Source organism: Callithrix jacchus, chromosome 10, assembly GCF_049354715.1.
Source record: "Callithrix jacchus isolate 240 chromosome 10, calJac240_pri, whole genome shotgun sequence".
NCBI lineage: Eukaryota > Metazoa > Chordata > Mammalia > Primates > Cebidae > Callithrix > Callithrix jacchus.
This window is the reverse complement of record NC_133511.1, coordinates 29,493,418-29,514,441: the sequence shown is the minus strand read 5'-3', so window position 1 is coordinate 29,514,441 and position 21,024 is coordinate 29,493,418. Positions and strand designations below refer to the sequence as shown.

At 46.0% G+C, this 21,024-nt stretch overlaps 1 long non-coding RNA gene across 2 annotated transcripts; it reads right to left on the bottom strand.

Moving 5' to 3' along the window:
* Window positions 1–539: 539 nt before the first annotated feature.
* LOC118145633 (uncharacterized) lies at window positions 540–9,831 on the bottom strand. Of its 2 annotated transcripts, none has more exons than XR_004730917.3 (3): window positions 9,591–9,831; window positions 8,260–8,378; window positions 540–912 (listed from the first exon to the last, which is right to left on the bottom strand). It is a non-coding gene; the product is annotated as an uncharacterized LOC118145633 (long non-coding RNA). The 2 variants fall into 2 exon arrangements; XR_004730916.3 differs by lacking the exon at window positions 9,591–9,831 and adding an exon at window positions 8,647–8,873 and having other exon boundaries at window positions 541–912.
* Between the last annotated feature and the right edge of the window lie 11,193 nt (window positions 9,832–21,024).

Genomic DNA, 21,024 nt, shown 5'->3' with positions numbered 1-21,024 from the left:
GTTTAGTAGGGAGAGAGAAACAGGTTCAAGTGCAGTGCTTTGCTCAGTCAAGGTCACATGGCACTAATGGTGACAAGACTGGTTTTGAATTCCCCGTGGCCTGTCACCAGCCCGTGGCTGTTCCCTCTGAGCCAGACCATCTGTCCATCATGAAGGACGTGTGATCTCAGGTAACATGTGAGGAAACCAATCTCATAGGGGTTGCACAATCTGCCCAAGGCCAGACTTGGTCTTAATGGAGGGTGTTGAGGACAGGAAGGAGATACCTGCAGGGAGTAGGCCACTGGCTGGGCTAAGGGGAGCTGTTTCTCTTTTAGACAAATTGCTTCACTGATGAGGATGATTGTCCCTCCTAATCCTGTCTGCTAATTGTATTAAAGCTTCCCTTCTCTGCTAGGGGGTGGAGGGCTGCGGTGATAGGACTGGGCACAGGACTGGGAGTGCTGCCTGCACCCCCTGCTTTAACACCCCAGCTGCACCTGCTTCATTCTTGTGGAGCCCGGTTTCACTTGGTCACACTTCAAAGCATAATCTCACATAAAAAGGCCAAATTTAGTTTTATTCAAATAACTACCGAACATGAAATCTTTGAAGGATCATCACCAACTCTGATTATTGATGACTAAGAAGGAAGGTCTAGAAAGAGAGTGATCATTTACATAATTGAACACTCAGGGAAGGTTTAAAAGCTAATCTTGTGTGCGTGTACATCTTTTTTTTTTATTTCAGAAAGCTTAACACCTGTGTCAGATGTCCTCTTGGAAGCTGTGGAAACCCTGTTGGCTATGCAGACCAAAAGGCTGGTCCTGGGACGGCTGCAGGACAGCAGGGCTGGGATCTTCCCATACCTTCTAGATCAGTATTTCTCTATCTCAGCTACACTGTCAAATGGTCGCCAGCTCAATTCTTTACCTAAGGAAAGAGAAATGAGGAAGGTGAGAGAGAAAAGAGAACTAGGAGATTGCCCCAAACAGTTCTCTTTAAAAGGAGGCAAATGACAGAGGAGGAAAGGATAGGGTGGCAGGGTCTTGCTGACATACCGTGTTCGAGCTTGGGAGATCTGTTTTAGTGCCAGTGCATCGATGGGAATGGCTCAGTGATTGCCAGATACCCACCTGCCACCGTTGGCATCCTTGTCATTAAGACAGAAATTAGCCCAGTTCAACCTGGGTTCTGTGTGGGAAACTGCTCACATGGTTTCCTTATTCTGGGTCCCAGGACATCAACCCTTCATCAAGTACTGGTCATCCTGTCTAAAGACACCTAGAAAAGTTCTTCAATAAGAAGACATTGGAGGGTTTGTGGAGAATGATAGCCTACTGTCTGTTCTGAGCATTTGCCTAGGCAGTGGTGAGCTGGGGCCGGCTCACACCCGCTCATGAGAGCCAACTGGGAACATCTCCTCCCAACTCTGCATCAGTGACATCACAGTGGTTGCTTGAAATTGGCCATGGCAGGAGTTCTAAAATTTTATGTATATTTTCCCAGCTTTATAGACGTATAATTGATAATACATGTATATATAATTGACATCTATATACAATTGACATATATATACAAATAAAAATTGCATATATTTAAGGTGCATAAAGTAATGATTTGATATAAATATACATCATAAAATAATTACCACAATCAAGCTAATTAACCTGTCCATCACCATACGTAGTAACATGTTTTCTTTGTAACGGAAATACAGTACTTAAGATCTACTGTCTTAGTCAATTTCAAGTATACAATACATTATCATTGACTATAGCATATTCACCATGCTGTCAGGATGGTGACTGCAGAACTTATTCATCTTAGAACTGCAAGTCTACACACTTTGACCAACATCTTCCCAGTTTCCCCAAGTCCTAGCCCTTGGTAACCACTGTTCTACTGTCTGTTTCCCTGAGTTTGGCTTTTTAAAGATTCCACATGTAAGTGAGTTCATTCAGTATGTGTCTTTTAGTGTCTGGCTTATTTCACTTGCATAAGGTCCTCCAGGTTCATTCATGTTTTTTTCCAGTAGTAGCATTTCCTTCTTTTTAAAGACTGAACAATATTCCATTGTATTCTAATATTCCATGTGTACAGATACAACATTTTCTTTATCCATTCATCCATCAAAGGACACTTAGGTTGTTTTCATACCTCTGTGAAACATGCTGCAATTAACATGGGAATGTAGATGTCTCTTCGAGACAGTGATTTGATTTCCTTTGGATATATACTGTGAAGTGAAATTGTTGGATCATGGTAGTTCCAGTTTTAACTTTTTGAGGAACATCCACACAGTTTTGCATAATCGCTGTATCAATTTACATTCACATGTGGGGATATTTACACCATGAAAATTGGCAAACAAATTGGGGCTTTTCCTTTGTTGGAGAGTCAAATTAAAGCATTTGTCAGTAAAACAACAATGAGATACCACTGCACATCGATGAGAATGGCTAAAATCCAACACAGGCAACACCAAGTGTTGGCGAGGATGTGCAGTAGCAGAAACTCTCACTTATTGCTAGTGGAAATGCAAAATGGTGCAGCCACTTTGGAAGGCAGTTTGGAGGTTTCTTACAAAACTAAACATACTCTTACCATATGCTCCAGCAATTGCGCTCCTCGGTATTTACTCAAAGGATTTGAAAACATGTCCACACAAAAACCTGCATGTGAGTGTTTTTGGAAGTTTTATTCGTAATTGCCAAAAATTGGAAGCAAATAAAATGTCCTTTAATAGATGAATGGATAAAAAAATGGTGGTACAGCCATACAATAAAATATTATTCAGTGATAGGAAGAAATGAGCTATCAAGCCACAAAAAGACATGGAGGAACCTGAAAGGCATATTGCTAAGTGAAAAAAGCCAGTCTGAAAAGGCTACATACAGTGTGCTACTGAATATAAGACGTTCTGAAAAAAACCTAAGCTCTGGGAAAGTATAAACACCAGTGGCTTCCAGGGCCTGGTGGGTAACAGTGAATTGGATGAATAGGTAAAGCACAGGGGATTTTTAGGGTAGTGAAATGATTCTGTAAGATACTAGAGTGTTGGATACATAGACATGCATTTTTCAAAACCCAAAAAGCTATACAACAGAAAGAGTGAACCCGAAGTCAACTATGGATTTTAGTCAGTAATGATGTATCAGTATTGGCTCATCAGTATCACATTAATGCAAGATGTTAATAATAGGGAAAACTGTGGGGATGGGAGGAGAGGGAATATGCAGGAACTCTCTGTATTTTCTGCTCAATTGTTTTCTGCAAACTTAAAATTGCTCTAAAAATAAAGTTTATGCATTTTAAAAGTGTACCAGCATATCTCTGTGTACTTGTCATGGCTTATTTAAACAGTGGTGCCCCTTGGGTGGAAGCAGAAAGCAACATTTTCCTTTCATATCATTGCCTTGTCAGTCTCTTTTTCCTCTCCTTATTGATACCCTTGGCAGATACTGTAACTTTCCCCGTCCCTCTCAGGTATTAAAGAAGTCTTGCCTGGAGGTGTTAAAAGTCAATCAAGTTCATTTAATTATTTAAGCCTCAGTCTCTGACCTGATTCAGCACTTTCCCCCTCGCTCAGCCTGGGCCTGCCTCTGGCTGGGAAGCCAGCAATAAGCAAGGAGGGAAATGGGAGGATTCTTCTGTGTCACTTCCTGCTTTTCCCTTCTTCCTTCCTTCCTCCAATTCCAGAGAAGCTAATCCTCTTTTCCAGATTGGCTCCTCTAGAATTGGAGGAGGAAGGAAGGGATTCCAGATTCCAATTCTGCTTTTGGCTCCTCTGGAAATGGAGGAGGGGAAGCAGGAGAGGTAAGGGTAGAGTTGCAGCCTGGCTTTGGTGGCTTCTGGGAGGGCAGCTGTCCCATTTATGGCTCTCTGGAAGGCACAGATTTCCTGGGTTCCTGGGTCCAGGTTGGCTCTCTGTGTTTGACCCCTTTGGCTACCCGCTCCCAGGGCTCCCTATGGTCCTCCCACAGCACACGATGTGTGGAACCCCCTTGCTGAGGGTGCACTTAGAGCAAGTCCAGCCTCTCCTTCCTTATCTGCAGCCAGGGAGCGGGCCAGCCTCTTGCCTGGATGTGCTCACAGTCTGTGGCTAAGGTGAAGCCACCTCCTGCATCCATGAACAATACAGCACAATGCCATGACAGTTTGTTCTCTACAGAAATCCACTCTCTGGTCTGTGTGCATCAATCTTCAAACCTCTCTTCCAGATCCTCCCGCGGGTGATGGGCTCAGGGTCACTGGGTTGGTATTTGGGTCACACTGGCCAAGTTCTGCATGGATGTGCTGTCACTCCTCATTAGAGTGAGGGGCTGCTGACACCCTTTCCCCCATACTCTGGGCCACAGCTGACACAGAGAGGAGAGCAGAAAAAGGCAGCCCCAACATTCAGAAGCTGGCCCAACACCCACAGCTGGGTCATGCCATTCGCATAAGGGTATGAACAGCCAGGCAGAATACCAGCCTCAGAATACTCTGAGAGTATGAAAAATGAGACCAAGCGAAGCCACTTCGTAATTGTGTCTCAACACAGACAAAAACAAGATTGCTGTGCGGCACAGATGACCTTGCCTGAGAAATGACTCTCTCACTTCTTTACCAATTAGGGCTGTGTCCTCGCTCCAGGGTCTCCTTCCTACAGATTGGACTTATTGAGATGCCAACATGGAATTGCCCCTACTTTTCGATAGCACCCAATCTAGAGGGCAGCCCCACTTCCTTAGGCTCTCCCCCACATCACAAATAAAAGCCTAAATCTTAAAATAAGTGCTTCTAACACCTCCTTAGTGAGATGCCTGGTTCCTTCATGGTCCTGTGTGCTCCCTCAGCAAGTAAGAAGTCCAGCCTGTGTGTTCCTGGTGGGCTTTGGCTGGAGAACACTGACAGAAACAAGAGCAAAAGTTGCATTCTAACTGCTTGTTACCTGTAGTTTTCCCCTCTGTGCACCATTTTTATTCTGCCAAGATAATAACTGTTTCCTTCTTTCCCTCCCTTCTTTCTTCCCCTCCTTCCCTTTCTTCTTATTTCCCCCTCATCACAGAATATTATCTGGCCAGGCGCAGTGGCTCACGCCTGTAATCCAGCACTTTCGGATGCCAAGGGGAGAGGATTGCTTGAGGCCAGGAGTTTGAGACCAGCCTGGGCAACATAGTGAGACTTCTATGTTTAAATAATAAATGAATGAATAAATAAATAAATAAAATTAGCTGGGCATGGTGGCAGGTGCCTGTGGTCCCAGCTACTCAGAGGCTAAGACAGAAGGATCGCTTGAGCCCAGGAGGTTGAGGCTGCAGTGAGCTCTGATCACACTACGGTCCTCTAGCTTACGTGACAGAGTGAGACCCTGTCTCAAACAAAACAAAACAAAAAACCCTAAAATATTAGCCACAATTCTATATTTGAAACCATAGAAGATAGATGTTTAAGAATCCAGAAGATTTTTGGTATTAGAATGGCACAACGTCTGAATATTATGTAACCTCTGGGAATTCTGGGGCAGAGCCCATCTGCAGTGAAATAGAATTGTGCCCGAAAGACACAGGACAAATAAAGAAAGACTCATAATTATACAGTGTATAAAGGCTTATGCCAGTTGAGACCAAGTTTTTGTTGCTAAACGAGTTTTTACTGACTTCATGGAAAATGTCCAGTTTGAAAGATTTTTTTGGATTTCTGAATTATACATGAGGAATATAGGACTGTACAGATACCTATACATACATATAATTGGATAAAAGTTAGAAAATACAGAAAACCACCAAGAAGAATATTCATAGTCCTCCATTCAGAAGTAACAACAAACATTTTCGTATATGTACCATTTTGTTCGAATCTTTTACATATATCAAAGATCTTTCATATATTAATATATGTAAAATATACAAACACATGTACATATTTTTGCTTATTCCCCCTCCAGAGAAAAAGGATTAAATTCACATTTTCACTTAAATATATAAAATAAACATTCATCTATACCATCAAATATTCTACTATACTGTTTTGAGTTTTATTTTATTGTTATTCCCTAATTTATCAAAGGTTTATGTTGGTTACAATTTTTCATTTATTTATTTATAACAATGTAATGACAATGTAACATATGGATAAAAAGTTATCCATATAACTTTCGGTGTGTTCTGATTTTTTTCCTAGGATAAACTACTAGACATAGAATTACTGGGTAGAAGCATATAAAAGATTTTAAAAAATAGTTTTCTTTTGTCAAAAAGTTTACAAAATAAGCTTAAAAATATGTTTTCATCAAAAAGTTTACAAAAAGTTGGTAAATGTTTTTCATGCATGAAAATGAGTGCTTATTATCGATTTTACTCATTATCATTGTTTTAGAGAATTCTTTTATATTTAGAATAAACATCTGTATTCAGAATATGGTATCATCTATTAAGCACACCTTATAAATTGGTGTCCAGGGGAGAGAATACAGTCATGGCTTCTCAGTTACTGTTTCTGGTTAGGCCAATAAAGCCCCTTCCTCATCCCTCTTTTCTGCTTATCACTAGAGACAGAAACTAAAAATCACAGTTTCAGGCTGTTAAAAGCCTAAAACAAAACAAAACAAAACAAAACAGAACAGAAAACCAGAACAAAATGAGATGGGTTGGACAAGCTTGTAACATTCCAAAGAAACCTAGAACCTATACTCTGGATCTTAATTTAACAAAAATGTTTAGAGAATTTTTTTTTTTTTTGCTCCCCAACAGACATATTTTATTTTGTTTTAATTAATACATGGGCTTTTAAAAAGAATAAAAGTTATTTATTTATTTATTTATTTTGAGATGGAGTGTCACTCTTGTTTGCCCAGGCTGGAGTGCAATGGCACGATCTTGGTTCACTGCAACCTCTGCCTCCCAGGTTCAAGCAAGTCTCACGCCCCAGCCTCCTGAGTAGCTGGGATTACAGGTGTGTGCCACCATGCCTGGCTAATTTTGTATTTTTAGTAGAGACAGGGTTTCTCCATGTTGGTCAGGCTGCTCTTGAACTCCTGACTTCAGGTGATTCGCCCGCGTTGGCCTCCCAAAGTGCTGGGATTATAGACATGAGCCACCGTACCTGGCCTAAACTTTATTTATTTATTTATTTTATTCATTTTAGGTTTTGGGGTACTGTTTAGAGAGTTTTAAAAATAATTCCTCCTTTATATTTATTGAACCTAAGAGGAATTTCTTGATCTTAACATTCTACTCGTTACTTTCCTTTGAATACTACTTCAGAAGCCAGGTGTTAGACAGTCAGAGAGTACTGCTTTCCTTGCATGGTGATAATTCCAGGGATGTCAAAAATTTTAACAGTTTGTTGAGATGTAATTTACATATGATGAACTGCATATATTTAAAATGTATATTTTGGCCAGGCACAGTGGCTCATGGCTGTAATGCTAGCACTTTGGGAGGCTGAGGTGAGCAGATCGCTTGAGGTCAGGAGTTTGAGACTAGCCTGGCCAACATGGTGAAACCACTGTCTCTAATAAAAATACAAAAACTAGCTAGGCATGGTGGCACATGCCTGTAATGCCAGCTACTTGGCAGGCTGAGACAGGAGAATCACTCGAACCTGGATGGTGGAGGTGGCAGTGATCCGAGATCTTACCACTGCATTCCAATCTGGGAAACTCTGTCTTAAATAAATAAATAAATGGTATATTTTGGTAAGTCTTGATATGTGAATATCTCCATCACCTCAAAAGTTTCCTTGTAGCCCTTGCCTTTGTAATTCCTCTCTCCCACCCCTGCTCACTGCCCTATCCCCAGGCAACCACTGATCTGCCTTCTGTCACTATAGGTTAAGTGTGTGTGCATGCGTGTGTGCATATGTGCGTGTGTCTTCTCCATAGAGAGGACCCGGGAGCAGGGACACCCAATAGCAATGTGCAGACTTTGTGCTTAGAGCCAGGACTCTGGAGAAATGGAGGATTCCATGGGTATGGCAGGGAAGGTACAAGAAGAGCCTGGAACATTTTGGTGAATGGAAAGTTAGGAAGTGCTCCAAGAATGATGAAGACATGTCAACAAGACACGGGAACTGGCTTGAAGGGGCTCCCGGTGTTCAAATCTAGTATAACTTAGACATGAAAAGGAATAATGTTGGTAATGAATTCTATCCTACTGAATAAAATAGAATCCATGAGTCTGTACCAATATAAATATATAAGCAAATAAATAAATGAAAAGAAGACAAAGCATTTCCTTACAGCAGAACGCCAACTAATATACTATAGAGGAATGATGAAATTAGAAAAATCACCCCTCTTCGGCATTCATCTTGGTAGTTACTTCAGCCAAGAAACATCAAGGACTGTGAAGACTGGTTGGGGAAGTTTGATGAGGACTGGTATATTTTCTTAGTCTCAAACAGTCTCATACCTACAAAGAGAAAAGGAACAACTTTGGAGTGGGGAGACTTGGCAGACAGCACCTTAGTCAAGTGATTCAAGTTCACATCAGGTGACATTAGGCAAACAGGAATCACGTACTATCAAACAGAATGCTTCAGGAGCACAACACTAGTTCTGTGGCGTTCCTGCCAAAAACCTATCACCTGAATCCAATTGCCAGGAAACACTCGGCAAACCCAAATGGAGGAACAGCCTGCAAAGAAAGTGTCACAATTCTTCAAAGGTGCCACACTCACCATCAAGGTCAAGGACAGATGGAGGAAACGTTCCAGATTAAAGAAGACGAATGAGGCATGACAGCTAAATGCAACATAGGGTCCCAAGCATTATCAGGAAAATCAGCAAAACTGGAATGGCATAGGGTTTAGATGCTAGTAATACATATTAGTTAATTCCTGGATTTTTATGTTGTGTCATTACTATGCCAGAGAATGTCCTTGTTTGTAGAAAACATACTTTAAAATATTAATGCTATTCTTGGAATAGAATCAGCCAATTGTTTGACTCAGTTCCCTCTTGGTTCTGGTTCTATAAGATCACTGGCTCCTTTCAGGAGGCCCAATCCTTCCATTCTGTGTGGAAAGTCCTCTGAGGGCCCTGGGAGGAAGCCTAGCTCCTCTAGGTGGCGATGTCAAAGAATACTGGAAGAACAATGTGAAAGCGGGAAGAAGCAGTTGAACTTTGCTCTGTGCCTGGGACTTTCCCTATCCTTGCTGAGAGTTGAAATCAGGAAACTTATTAAAGATATCTGTATCATATCAACATAGGCATTAATACCACTGTCTTATGGGGAGGCTGGGTTGAGTTAGTCATGGGAATTCCCCACTGCCATAGACACCCCAGAAGGATTTCGCCATGGGTTAGAAGATTATTAAGGCTGTGGTCTGCACAGGCAAATACTCATTGGTCAGATCCTTGCCTCTCAAAGGTATGCACCATCAAGCAGTATCTGTTTTGTATTTATAAATTCCTTCGCAGTATTAAAAAACTAACCAAGCATCAAACACAATACACTGGCATTTGCTGAAGCCTGATAATCTTCACATTGGTAAGGCAGTCAAAGGAGGCTTCTTTGCCAGCTTTTCAAAGAGGGCTTTTTCAGGGATGTTGTTCTGTACCCAGGCTGGCTTTGACCCCTACAGACCTCTCAGAGCCCATCCCTACCACTGAGCCTCCCTACCGCAGGTGAGTGCGCAGTGGCCTGATTCTTCAGATTCCGCCCCTTTCCTGAGTTTCTGATTGGTTAGCTCCAAGCCATTTGAACTGGCCCCCAAACTGGATGGCCAATCCCTGGGCTGGCTGTCTCCCAAATCATCTGCAGAAAATGACCACCTCCCATCTTCTGCGCCTGCCTCTCGCTGCGCCTACACCCACCCTTCCCCCACGCTGCCCTCCAGTCACATTCCTTATGGTTCTTCTATGAAGAATAATGACATTCTAGGTCCTCAACAATGTTGCACGTTCCACCATGCCTAAAGTGCACTCTGTTCAGCCTGGTCAGACCGGCAGCCACATCGTGCCGTCCTTCCAGAAACTCACCGGATTTTTTTTTATAGGATGGAACTTAGGAGATCATTTTGGTGCTGCATGTAGGTCCTATAAGTGGCCTGTTATTTCATGTTGGAGCTGGAACTAGAACTCCCAGAGCGGCATTCATCCCACTACACCACGCTGTTCTCGCCCGGTGGAATTAGCCGATCTTGGGGTACTCTGACCTATTGTTTATCCTAAGCACAGATAAAATTATTTTCATTCCCGGCTTTAGAGGGCATACTCCAGGTAGGGCTTTGTGAAATATGAGAAACGCCAACTTAGCAAGTAGTGTGTCGAAAATCCCTCCTAATGAGTAAAATGGGATGATGGCAAAGGGGCAGACAAGAGGAGAGCAGAGAGCCTGGGGGCTGCGGAATCACCCCTTATTCATGTGAGGTGATCTGGAGCCAGAAGAGATGAATCGGGGGATTGTGCATTTCCCTGGCTATAAACCCTTTTCTCCCCTCCTCCGCAGCCCCATCTCCCTGAAAAAAAGTTCTTTGGGATAATTGCTGGAAAACAGCCGTGTGTGTACTTGGGGAAGAAACTTTTTATGACATAATGATTTTGGATACAATCCCACCAAGCCAGTGCCCTGTGGCTGTTTTTTCCATTAAGGGATTTCACAATCCATGATCTCTTCTTTGGGAGAAAGAGAGAAACTCGGACATGGGGCCTGAGAGGGGAGACGATGAGAAACGACTTTCTGTTCTCACTCAGCAACAAGGTATTGATTCTCCCTGAATCTCTTCGACTTTGGCATAGCCCAGCTATTCTTAGCAGTCCTGGGCTCTGGGAAAGTCAGTTGTGGCTAGAGCACAAGAAAAATGTGCTTCAGAAAACAGAACTTTAATAGGCTGGATAAACAATAGTATGGTAGTGGCTGCAGCACCTACCATTAATAAACGAGTGGGAAAAATGAAATTCGCCAAGCAGGACTTTATTCCTACTGCAGTTTGCTTGACTGTGTGGTTTTGAGTGGGAGGAAAATAGGCAAAAATATGACCAAGGTGTTTCCCCTATCATGTGCACTGACCCAAGGGGTGTGGAGTCTGGTATTCCTGGACAGGGGCCCCAGATGAGTCTTAGCTGCCTCGCTGTGGTTGACTCAGGCTGACAGGGTAGTGAGTGGACACAGCAGAGGAGACAGACCCTCAGAGTGTCCCATGGAAAGAAGCTGCAAAGGGCAGGAGGCAGAAGCAGAGGACATCTGGGCCCACCTGGAACAATGACAAAGTCCCTGGTGTTTCATCAGCACTTTATAGTTGACAAAACACTTTGTACATTGCCTCATCCACAGAAGCCCTGTGAAGTAAGCGGGGCAGATGCTATGATCTCAATTCGCACATGGGAATTCAAGGTTCACAGAGGGTTAGTGGTCTGTCTAAAGCTACACAGCAAACCAGTGGCAGAACCAGGGCTGGAACACAGCTGCCTTGACCCTATGTTTAGTGAGATTGCCAAATGCATGGAGAATGTGCCAGCACCATGGAGGCATTAGTCTACTACATTCAGCCTTCGCTGCCCTGCCCTGGAGCCCAGTACTCCCACCATGGACTCAGTCTTTTAGGTTAAGTCATTGTCTTCAGCAAAGTTCCAGTTAAAGAAATGTGGAGGTAGAAGAGATCATGAATATCATGAGTTTTTAGCCCCTGGCAGCCTTGAAGTATGTCTCCACAACTTTCATGCCGTGCTGGGTGGCAGCATCTCTCAGGGTTACAGACGTGTCTCTAGCCCTCAGCGTGTTGTTTCCTCCCATCCTGTTCTCAAAGATCCCTAGCAAAGCCCTGCGTGTTGTCCTGCTCTTTGGCCAACGAGGACTACTTATTTGTTGTCCCACTGACTCACCTCGTTCCAACTCCATGCTTCCATTCCATGCGCTTTGCCTTCCTTGCGCTTTGCCTTCCTTGCACTTTGCCTTCCTTGCTGACCCCTCCTCTGTGTCTTGAGTATAATGACTGCTCTGCAAGCCAGAAGGAGACATCTCAAAATCCCATAATATCCTGAGATTCTTAACGCACTTCTCCTCAAAGAGTGGATGGCCAACAGAGAGCCATGGGTGCAAGTTTGGGTGGGGTCTGTTGGAAAAGGTTCTGTCTACTTTGGTACGACCAATTCTATTTTTGTAGCCTTAGGATGCTGGGGACTTTCTTAGGGATGGGCAAAGGTTTTAGATGGCAGAGCTGACTTCTGCTGATGGTGTGGAATGAGGCCTGCAAAGGCCATGTGGAATTTTTCTATTGTTCACTTTACTTTCCCTACATCTGAAACACAGGACTCTGTGCTGTAGCCTGGAGCTGTCCTGCCATTTAGGGGATGCCCAACACATAGTGAGATCCAGGCTGATGGAAAGGGAATTCAGACAGCATATTATCAGTAGTGTTTAAAGGGAGATGCCATAATTATGTCAAGTTGCTGTTTTCTTCTCCCCCTCTTCCTTTTCTCTTAATTGAGAATGAAGACTTTTTCTAGCATCGCAATTGCTATAAAGTGTCTACACCGTTATCTAAGTGAGTGACTCCTGGTCCGGATCCACAACCAATGGGCTGACTGGACAAGAATTATCTGGGAGATTATTATGCATCCAGATTCCCAAGCCCCACCCTGGAGATTCTGATTTGGAAGCTCTGGGAAGGCACCCAGGACAGGTGATTCAAATGTTCACCCAGGCTTGGGAACCACAGGCCTATGACTTAGAGGGCAGGCAGCTCTCAGCAACTAGCACACAGCCACACCCATGAAGGGGTGCCAGTGACCTTTGGAGGATGGTGCTGAGCTGAGAGAAGTTGTTGGTGTTGCTCCTCCTGCTGCTCTGTACCTTCTCTGATGTGCAGGAAGGAACCGCGGAACCCATTGGTCCAGCATCTTTTAGGATACATAGGTCGAGTTCTCCCTGTGCCTAGACTTCTGATATCTAGGGACAAAAGAGATTCCCCAAAGGAAGCCAAACCCCGCATAGCCACATTCTGCTAAGCAAGACTGCATACTGGCACCTCCAACTCCAGCCAAACATCACAAAACTTATTGTATTTTTCTCCCTTTTCACTTTTTTTGTTTTGTAATGCAGAGTTTTGCTCTGTCACCCAGGCCGGAGTGCAGTGACACAATCTCGGCTCACTGCAACCTCTGCCTCCCAGGTTCAAGTGATTTTCATGCCTCAGCCTCCTGAGTAGCTGGGACCTTTGCCGCCATGCCTGGCTAATTTTTGTATTTTTAGTAAAGACGGGGTTTTGCCATGTTGGCCAGTCTGGTCTTGAACTCCTGACCTCAATTGATACACCCACCTTGGCCTCCCAAAGGATTGAAATTACAGGTGTGAGCCACTGTGCCTGGTCGGTTTTCACATTTTTAACTTCATTTACTGAAAGAGAAAGATTCCCATGGTCTTTACTGTATTTGCTGATTTGATCACTCTTCTGTATTTACCTGTCTCTCAGCAGTACCACCCCCCCCGCACACACATGCCCTCTGCACCCACTGCACCCTGCTCAGGTTCTGATACCTTGTGCTGGCTGGGGTTCAAGATCCTTTGCTGGTCTGCCCCTGGGTGCTGGTCTCCTTGCACAGCTTGGGCTCTGACATCTTGTCTGGGCTGTCCCCTGGGGATGCCCTCCATCCAGGGTCAAGCACTCCCATCCAGACAGCCCCCTGCACGGGTGCTCTCACCTTGCTGGGGCTCTGACAACCCATTCTGGGCCGTTGCACCTGCGCCCTCCTGTACGGAAGCCCAGCTTGCTCAGCCCCACTCATAGATTTAGGACTGACTCTTTCAGGAAGAAGAAAGAAAAAGAAGGGAAAGGAAGAAGGAGAGGAAGAGACCCACCATAAAATTTTGAAGGGAAGGATTCTGCTTACTCTTCAGTGAATCTCATGACTAGGAGGGTATTTCTCACCTAGTTCCTTTCCTAGAGAGTCAGGCTATGAGAGGAATAGTGCAGGGAGGTAGCTAGTGTAGTATATTCAGCACACAGACTCCAGAATGACTTAGAATGTGGCTTTGACGATTTTAGTTGTGTGACCTTCTCAGTGCTTCAGTTGTGTTGTCTGTACAATGAAGATGACCGCAGCATTGACCCCACAGAGTTGTGTGAGGATTAAATTAGGTAACCCATGTAAGGTGCTCAGCAGAGAACCTGGCACAAGGAAGTACTCAATCAAAGCACTATTACTAAGGAGTGTCCTTGTAGGCAGTCAGGCATCGTGGGGTTGGGATGGAGCTGCCCAAGGCAGTTGTGCAACCCCACATCAGTTATATTGGTCTTTAGACCTGTTTTTCTACCTGCAAAGTGACCATTAAGGATCTGTCCTCACCCTGACATTGTAGAATGCTATCCTTGAACTACCTTAAGAGGGCAGAAGAAGGGGAGCCAGTCAGGGAATGAGAATTCTGGCTGCTTCCAAGGTAGGCACAGGATGGTACCTCTGAAGATGGTTGCAGAGCAAGAGAACCGTGCAGGTGGGGAGACAGTCAACCCTCATGTTTACCTCGTGCTCCCCAGTTTGCGGTCATTGTCCACATTCACTGTCTTATGTAATCCCTACAAAAACCTTATGAGGGAGACGTTTTTTCAGATGAGATCCTGAGGCTACAAGAGTTTAAGCGATAACACTCAGAAGTGTCAGAAGGACCAGGGTGGGGACTCAGACATGAGGCCCTGATGGTGCTTGTCCTCTGAACGTACTGGCTAGCTGAATGGCTGACCCAGGAGGGAGAATTCCAAGTGCTGACTACTGGTGCAGACCTTCATGTATTCTCACTGAGTGTCTCCCAGGCTGCTCCTGCTGACAAGCCTGTCTCCTCCCTTCTATAAGACTTTCTGCAGCCACACGAGTTCTTGGAATATTAACTAAAGAGCAAACATGATTACCACCCTACCAGGGCTTAAACTTTAATATGAGAAAACAATAGGAGACAAACTAGTCATTCACTGAACTTTGTCATTAAAGTAATCTCTAAAGGGCACCGAATAGGGAGGGCAAGTCAGGCACTGGGGCAGGGATCATCAGGCTGGTTTAATCTAGGAGAGCTTCCTGGAAGAGGTGGTATGATTCAGTTGTGATTTCAAAAAGGGAAAATGTAGTAGTTGAGGTGGCGGAAACCAAGATATCTGGAAATCTTCCCTCCCTCCTGACCCTTCCTGTGGATCTGATAGTCCTGCTTAGGCAAACTGAGGTACAAGTTCAGTGGCAAAAGCCAGAAAGAGATCCCAGGACACTTGCTGTCCCTAGTCAGAAGCCTGGAGAGAGATGGTGCTGCTTCTCTAACCTATCACTAATCTTGTTTAACCTCTTTTGCAAAATAGGAGTCTCAGCAACTAGGGAGGAGGTGTTGCGAGGATGAGCATTTGCAAATTCTTCAACTGTGCTGGAAGAAAGAGGCAGTGCTTATGTGAAGCTCCCCAGAGGTGCCTGCTACACGGCTGTGCACTCCCATTCATGTCCTGGACCTGAAGGCTGGGCATGATTGCCGAGTGTCACTGACATATGCCAATGAGCAGTAGGAGCGACATGTTTCAGCAGGGTGGTGGACTGGGGCCAAATACCTCCATGTTACAATGCAATAGATGATGGAAGACCAATTAATTTTTTACAACAGGAGAAATAGCTAAAAGATTAGCAAGCATTAATTATTTATTGAATTGCTGCCTGTGCAAAAAAAAAAAAAAAAATGGGGTTGTGGGGGAAGTGCCCTGTGTGGGGAAATTAATCTTTTCACTAATCTCTGCTCTTGGTTGCTATCTGCCTATGCTCGGAGGTCATGCAAATCATCTCTAGGCAATGGGTGAGATCATTTAGGAAGAAGGCGGAACTTTGACAGTCTCGTTCAGGGTAGTTAACCAACTGGGGAGAAATCCAGAGGTTTCTACCTTTGTATCTTTCAATCTTTCTAGGCCCCTGCACAGAAAAGGTGGGAGCTCAACCCCCATCCTGGGTCTGCAGTTCTGACTCCCAAAGGGGAAGACTGAGACAGGCAACTGCGAGTGTCAGCTGAGCCTGGGTAACCGGCAAGCCCCGGGCACGTGGACTCAGAGCAGTGGCAGGAAGGAACCTGGGGGCTCCTCTTTTAAGCAAGGATAAACCTGCTGGTCAGAGTCTCTCCTAGGATAAGTTGTAAAGAATTCATTCATACTCTCACTCATTCATTCAGTCACTAAATCATTCATTCAGTATTTATTTTTTTTGAGATGGAGTTTTACTCTTGTTGTCCAGGCTGGAGTGCAGTGGTGAAATCTCGGCTCACTGCAACCTCCGCCTCCAGGGTTCAAGCAATTCTCCTGCTTCTGCTTCAGCCTCCCAAGTAGCTGGGATTACAAGCATGCGCTACAATGCCTGGCCAATTTTTTGTATTTTTAGTAGAGTTGGGGTTTCACCATGTTGGCCAGGCTGGTCTTGAACTCCTGGCCTCAAGTGATCTGCCCACCTCACCCTCCTAAAGTGTTGGGATTACTCACTCAGCCTCATTCAGTATTTATCCAAGTGCTTCTATGTACCATCTCACAATGCTGTTACAAATAAGACTACCCAGCTCAGGTCAGGGTTTCTAAAACATCCCCTTTCATAAGAAGAGTAGCTGAGACACATGTAGGCTGACCAGTGAGCTGGGTCTTTGTCCTTGGCTGGTCCATGCTCTGGGAATGAGGATTGCAGAAGAGGAAGAGGCAGGAGAAGCTGATGCTTGGCTTCTGTTCCCCTTCACCTCTTCTCCTTCACCCCCTCTTCTCCCCACCTCTCTTTGGGCCCCAAGTTCTTTCTCCTAAATATCTCTGAAATCCACCCTCCTGCTCCAGCTCCTGGCCACATCCCGCTAGGGGCCTTCCTTGTCTTTTGCTTCCCACAGAGCCCCCTGCCTGTGGCTCTTTCCCCATCCTCTCTCTGTAATGCCATCAAAGGATCCTCTTGGAAAAAACCCCTGGGGAGTCACACTCTGCCTGCAATCCTTTTACCACCCCACAACTTACCCTTTACTCGATATTCCAGCTCCCTTGGGAACCTTTCTTCCATCATTTCTGCACCCCAGGCCAGCTCCTGCACTGGCTCCAACCATGTGGATGCCACCCGTAGGTCCCCACAGTAAGCTCTGCACATTTCCACTCTGGCTTTTTGCGCCTCTTGGTATGAAGTGCCACTGCCTGGGACACCTGTTCATCCCCGCCTGGAATTTTTACTTTCCTCTGACTGTTCCAAGTACCTCCTCCAAGAAGCCTTCTCTGACCAGCTAAAACATAGTCATGGATATTTTGTCATGTGCCCTAATAAAGCTTCCTTAAACATGAATTTCACTGTATTGTGATTATTACTTTGTGTTTGTGTCCCCCAGTCTGACTTTGAACCCTCCATGGGCAGAGATGGAATTTTATTGATCTCTGTGTCCTTAGCCCCTAAATAGGGCCCGGCATTCATTCATCCATTCACTCTTTCATTCTTATTGACTATTGATTCTCTGTCTGAACTGTGCTAATTGCCAGGGATACAAACAATGACAGGTGCACCCACAACCTCATGGACATGACAGAGGACCAAATAGGGGATTCAAGAGTGGTATGAGGAGTGCCAGGATCACAGGGAGCCTGGGCCCTTCGGGGGAAGCAGGAGGCTGAGCTACTTGTTGGACACCAGACCCTCGGTGCCACACACCTACAGAACTCTGGGCAGGCACTCTGCTGACAGCATTATGCTTCCTTTCAGAGGGAAGTTCCAGCAGGGCAAGGCCTGTATTGCTGACCTCCGCTGTTTACAGAGATCTCAGTTTCTCCTGGGGCCGAGGGGCATTGATGTAGTGCAGCTGGGACCTGAGCTGGATCCTGGCTCTTGATAGACTCCTGAGACTTTCACACGTCCTTTCCCAAAGCGGGTCTCATGCACAGACCTTATCCGAGAGAGTTACGGCTTTTCTCACAGAGATGGACATTGAGAGATAAGTGCCCCAGAATTACACTCACAGTTGGGAGAAATATGGTGAAGAAAAACACTGGGGCCTGGACATCTTATGTAACAAAGAGGTCTCCCAAGAAAGTGACATCGATGCGATGATGTGTCCTTCAAGCCTGAGCCCAACCCGCATGTGGGGGGTGGCTGCCTTGGTTCCCAAGGCCATCACCCTGCAGATAACCCCTCCGACCACAAGGGGGCCTGCTGGAGCCTGGCCCGGCCCAGCCCTTCCCGCCCAGGAACAGCTCCCAGCCTGGTTCCTGCTGTTGGAAACTCAAGGAGCCAACACCTGTCTCCAGAGGTCACCTTGAGGGTACAGGGTGCCCGGGCACTCCACACACAGGGCAAGGAGGGAGTCTCCCGGCCGGGCCAGCCCCGGCCTCCTCTTAGTGGAGCCTCTGCTGCATGGGAGCCCCAGCGGGCCTCTGCCCGGACCCAGCCCCTGCCCCTGCCCCTGGCTTCTGCTTCTACCCGCATTGCTTCTCTCCCCATAATTGCCAGAGAGTCGCTGCCACAGTTTTCCCAGCACGTTGCTCACAGGAGATGAGGTTCTGAAGGTGCAAGGTGAGAGAGAAAAGCCATACCTGGAATAACTGAAACGATTGGGGGCTGCATTTCCAGCTCCACTCGCCCTGTGCAAAAGCACCGAGAGCTTACCCTCCCCACAGGCCCCTGTGACCGCCCTCTCCAGGGCTGAGGGTGCAGGTCTGCCGTGGCCCTCCCAGGGCCTGGCTCAGCTGGGGGACAGAGCACAGCAGGTTCTATCTGAAGCTTTACCTCTTAGTAGAGTGGGTGGTGTGTGCCTTGAGAAACATCAAGCAGGTTCAACAGAAGCAAAGTCTCTCTTCCTCTCCAAGATTCAATCACACCTAAAACTCTACTGCTGGAAACGCATCAGTGAGGCTGTGTCCTCTCTGCAAGGCACTCTCTAAACCACAATAGCAGCTGCCTTTCTTTGCTGCTTGGCATTAGAGGAAGTGCTTCTGGTACACGCCTCATGGTCTCCTCTTGACACTTCTGGAGGGTAGGCACCCGAGAGCTAATTTTTGTTTGGCTGATGAGGGACTCAAGGACTGGTACCCAGTTCCAGGTTGCCCACCTGTCTGATGTCCACGCCATTACCTGGTGGCCAGTGGCACTCAGGTGCCTTGATGTGAAGGAATCTGCCTGATGACTGGACTCCATGGTAGCAAAGCAGGGCAGTCCAGCAGTGTTAGGGAAGGGGCAGGTAATCCCTCAGGGGAAGGGAGAGCCAGGGCTCTGAAGATGGGAAGCCCACAGAGGAAGGAAATGCAGGCATGAGGGCAGACTTCCCTCCATGCAGACAGAATCTGCATTCGTGTGTGTGTGTGTCTGTGAGAGAGAGAAAGAGAGAGAGAGTTTTCACTCTTATTAGTTCTTGAAGTTGACAATGGGCAATCACGTGTCGAATGGCCTCCTGGCCACGGATGGTGAGCTGTGGGGGGTGTGTCCAGCACGCCATGCTGTTACTGTTGTGGACGACAGTCCCTGTCTTTCTCAGCTATGGAGGTCAGGAGCTGTTTTCTGTTCTCTTGTCACTTTTCTGAGCTGTGACGCCAGCTCCTGGCAGGGACTGGCTACCCCCTGGGCTGCAGGGTATTTCCATGACCTCTTAAGCAGGATTGGGAGTAGATGCTGCTCTCAGCTCCTGCTGTGCAGATCAGTGTCACCAGGCTCCAGGCCAGGCACTGCAGCTTTGCTGTGGTGGCTCAGCACAGACGCTCCACCGCGTGGGCAGCTGTGCTGGGTGCTGTCAATTCTCCTTCATGATCTCTGCCCTGCCCTCCAGGAATTTCCAATGTCAAGCGTCTTAGTTAGATTATTGTTCCTCCCTGGGCCTCTCTCCCTCTGACTACAGTTGCTATTTATTATCACAATAAGGTAGTGTGATTCTCTTTATTTGGGGTGGGGTTAAGAATACTGAGCCAGAGTGGGGCAGGGGGTCATAGACTTAGATGGAACCCCAGACCTGCCACTAATAGGCTATGTGTTCTTGAGCAAGTTATGTGGCCTTCTCTGAGTCTCAGCTTTCTCATCTGTGAAATGAGGAAGATAACATCACTCCTAAAGATTGTTCTGAGGCTGTAGTGAGAAAATGCACAAGAAAGCATTTTCAGAGCCACATAAAGCAGTGGGAGCGAGGGGAGCTGCTACTATTCTTAGTGAGGAGGCAAGCAGAATGGCCCAGGCGACTGATCGGCTGTCCCCATGCCTTTCCTCTCCTTTTCTCCACTGCCCCTTTTCAGCATCTCCTCCCAGGGCCCTCAACACGTACCCTTTTTGTGCCCCAAGTGGGCCTGCTCTCCTTGCTGCAAACCTTCTCTCTTTCTTTCTTTTCTTTCTTTTTTTTAGACAGAGTCTCGCTGTGTCGTCAGGGTGGAGCATAGTGGCATGATCTCAGCTCACTGCAGCCTCTGCCTCCCGGGTTCATGGGCTTCTCCTGCCTCAGCTTCCCGAGTAGCTGGGACTACAGGTGCACGCCACCATGCTCAGCTTTTTTTTTTTTGTATTTTTAGTAGAGATGGGGTTTCACCATGTTGGCCAGGATGATCTTGATCTCTTGACCTCGTCCTCCACCCACCTCGGCCTCTCAAAGTGCTGTGCTTACAGGTGTGAGCCACTGTGCCAGGTAATGAGCTTCCTTTTATCCCTCTTCTCTCTTAAAACATACTCATTCTCTGCTTCAGTCCTGGTGCCCTGAATAGTCCATTCTTGTAATAAATGCTTATTAAGAGCCTGGTGAATTGGAAAGAACATGGATTTGAATCTTTGGCCTTGTCCCCTCCAGCCATGAGACTACATGTAAATCCCTCGCATTATCTGTGCTTCAGTTTCCTAAAATTTAAAATGGGTATGACATCTTCACTGCAGGACTGTTGGGAGGATGGTGAGGGATAATGTAGGTAAAAACCAAGACGCAGTGCTCAGTAACTAGCTCTCTACCGCAGCCTGCTTGCTGCCAATCAGAGAAACTTACCAGACTTGTTATGTTGTCTGTACAAAGACCAAAACAACAACAACAATTTTAATTGGATCCTGGGATACACCACAAATCCTGGCCTGATGACAGTTGCTTGAATATGTAACCAAGCCACCAATGCCATCTTCGAAAGGAGTGGGTGAGGAGGTAC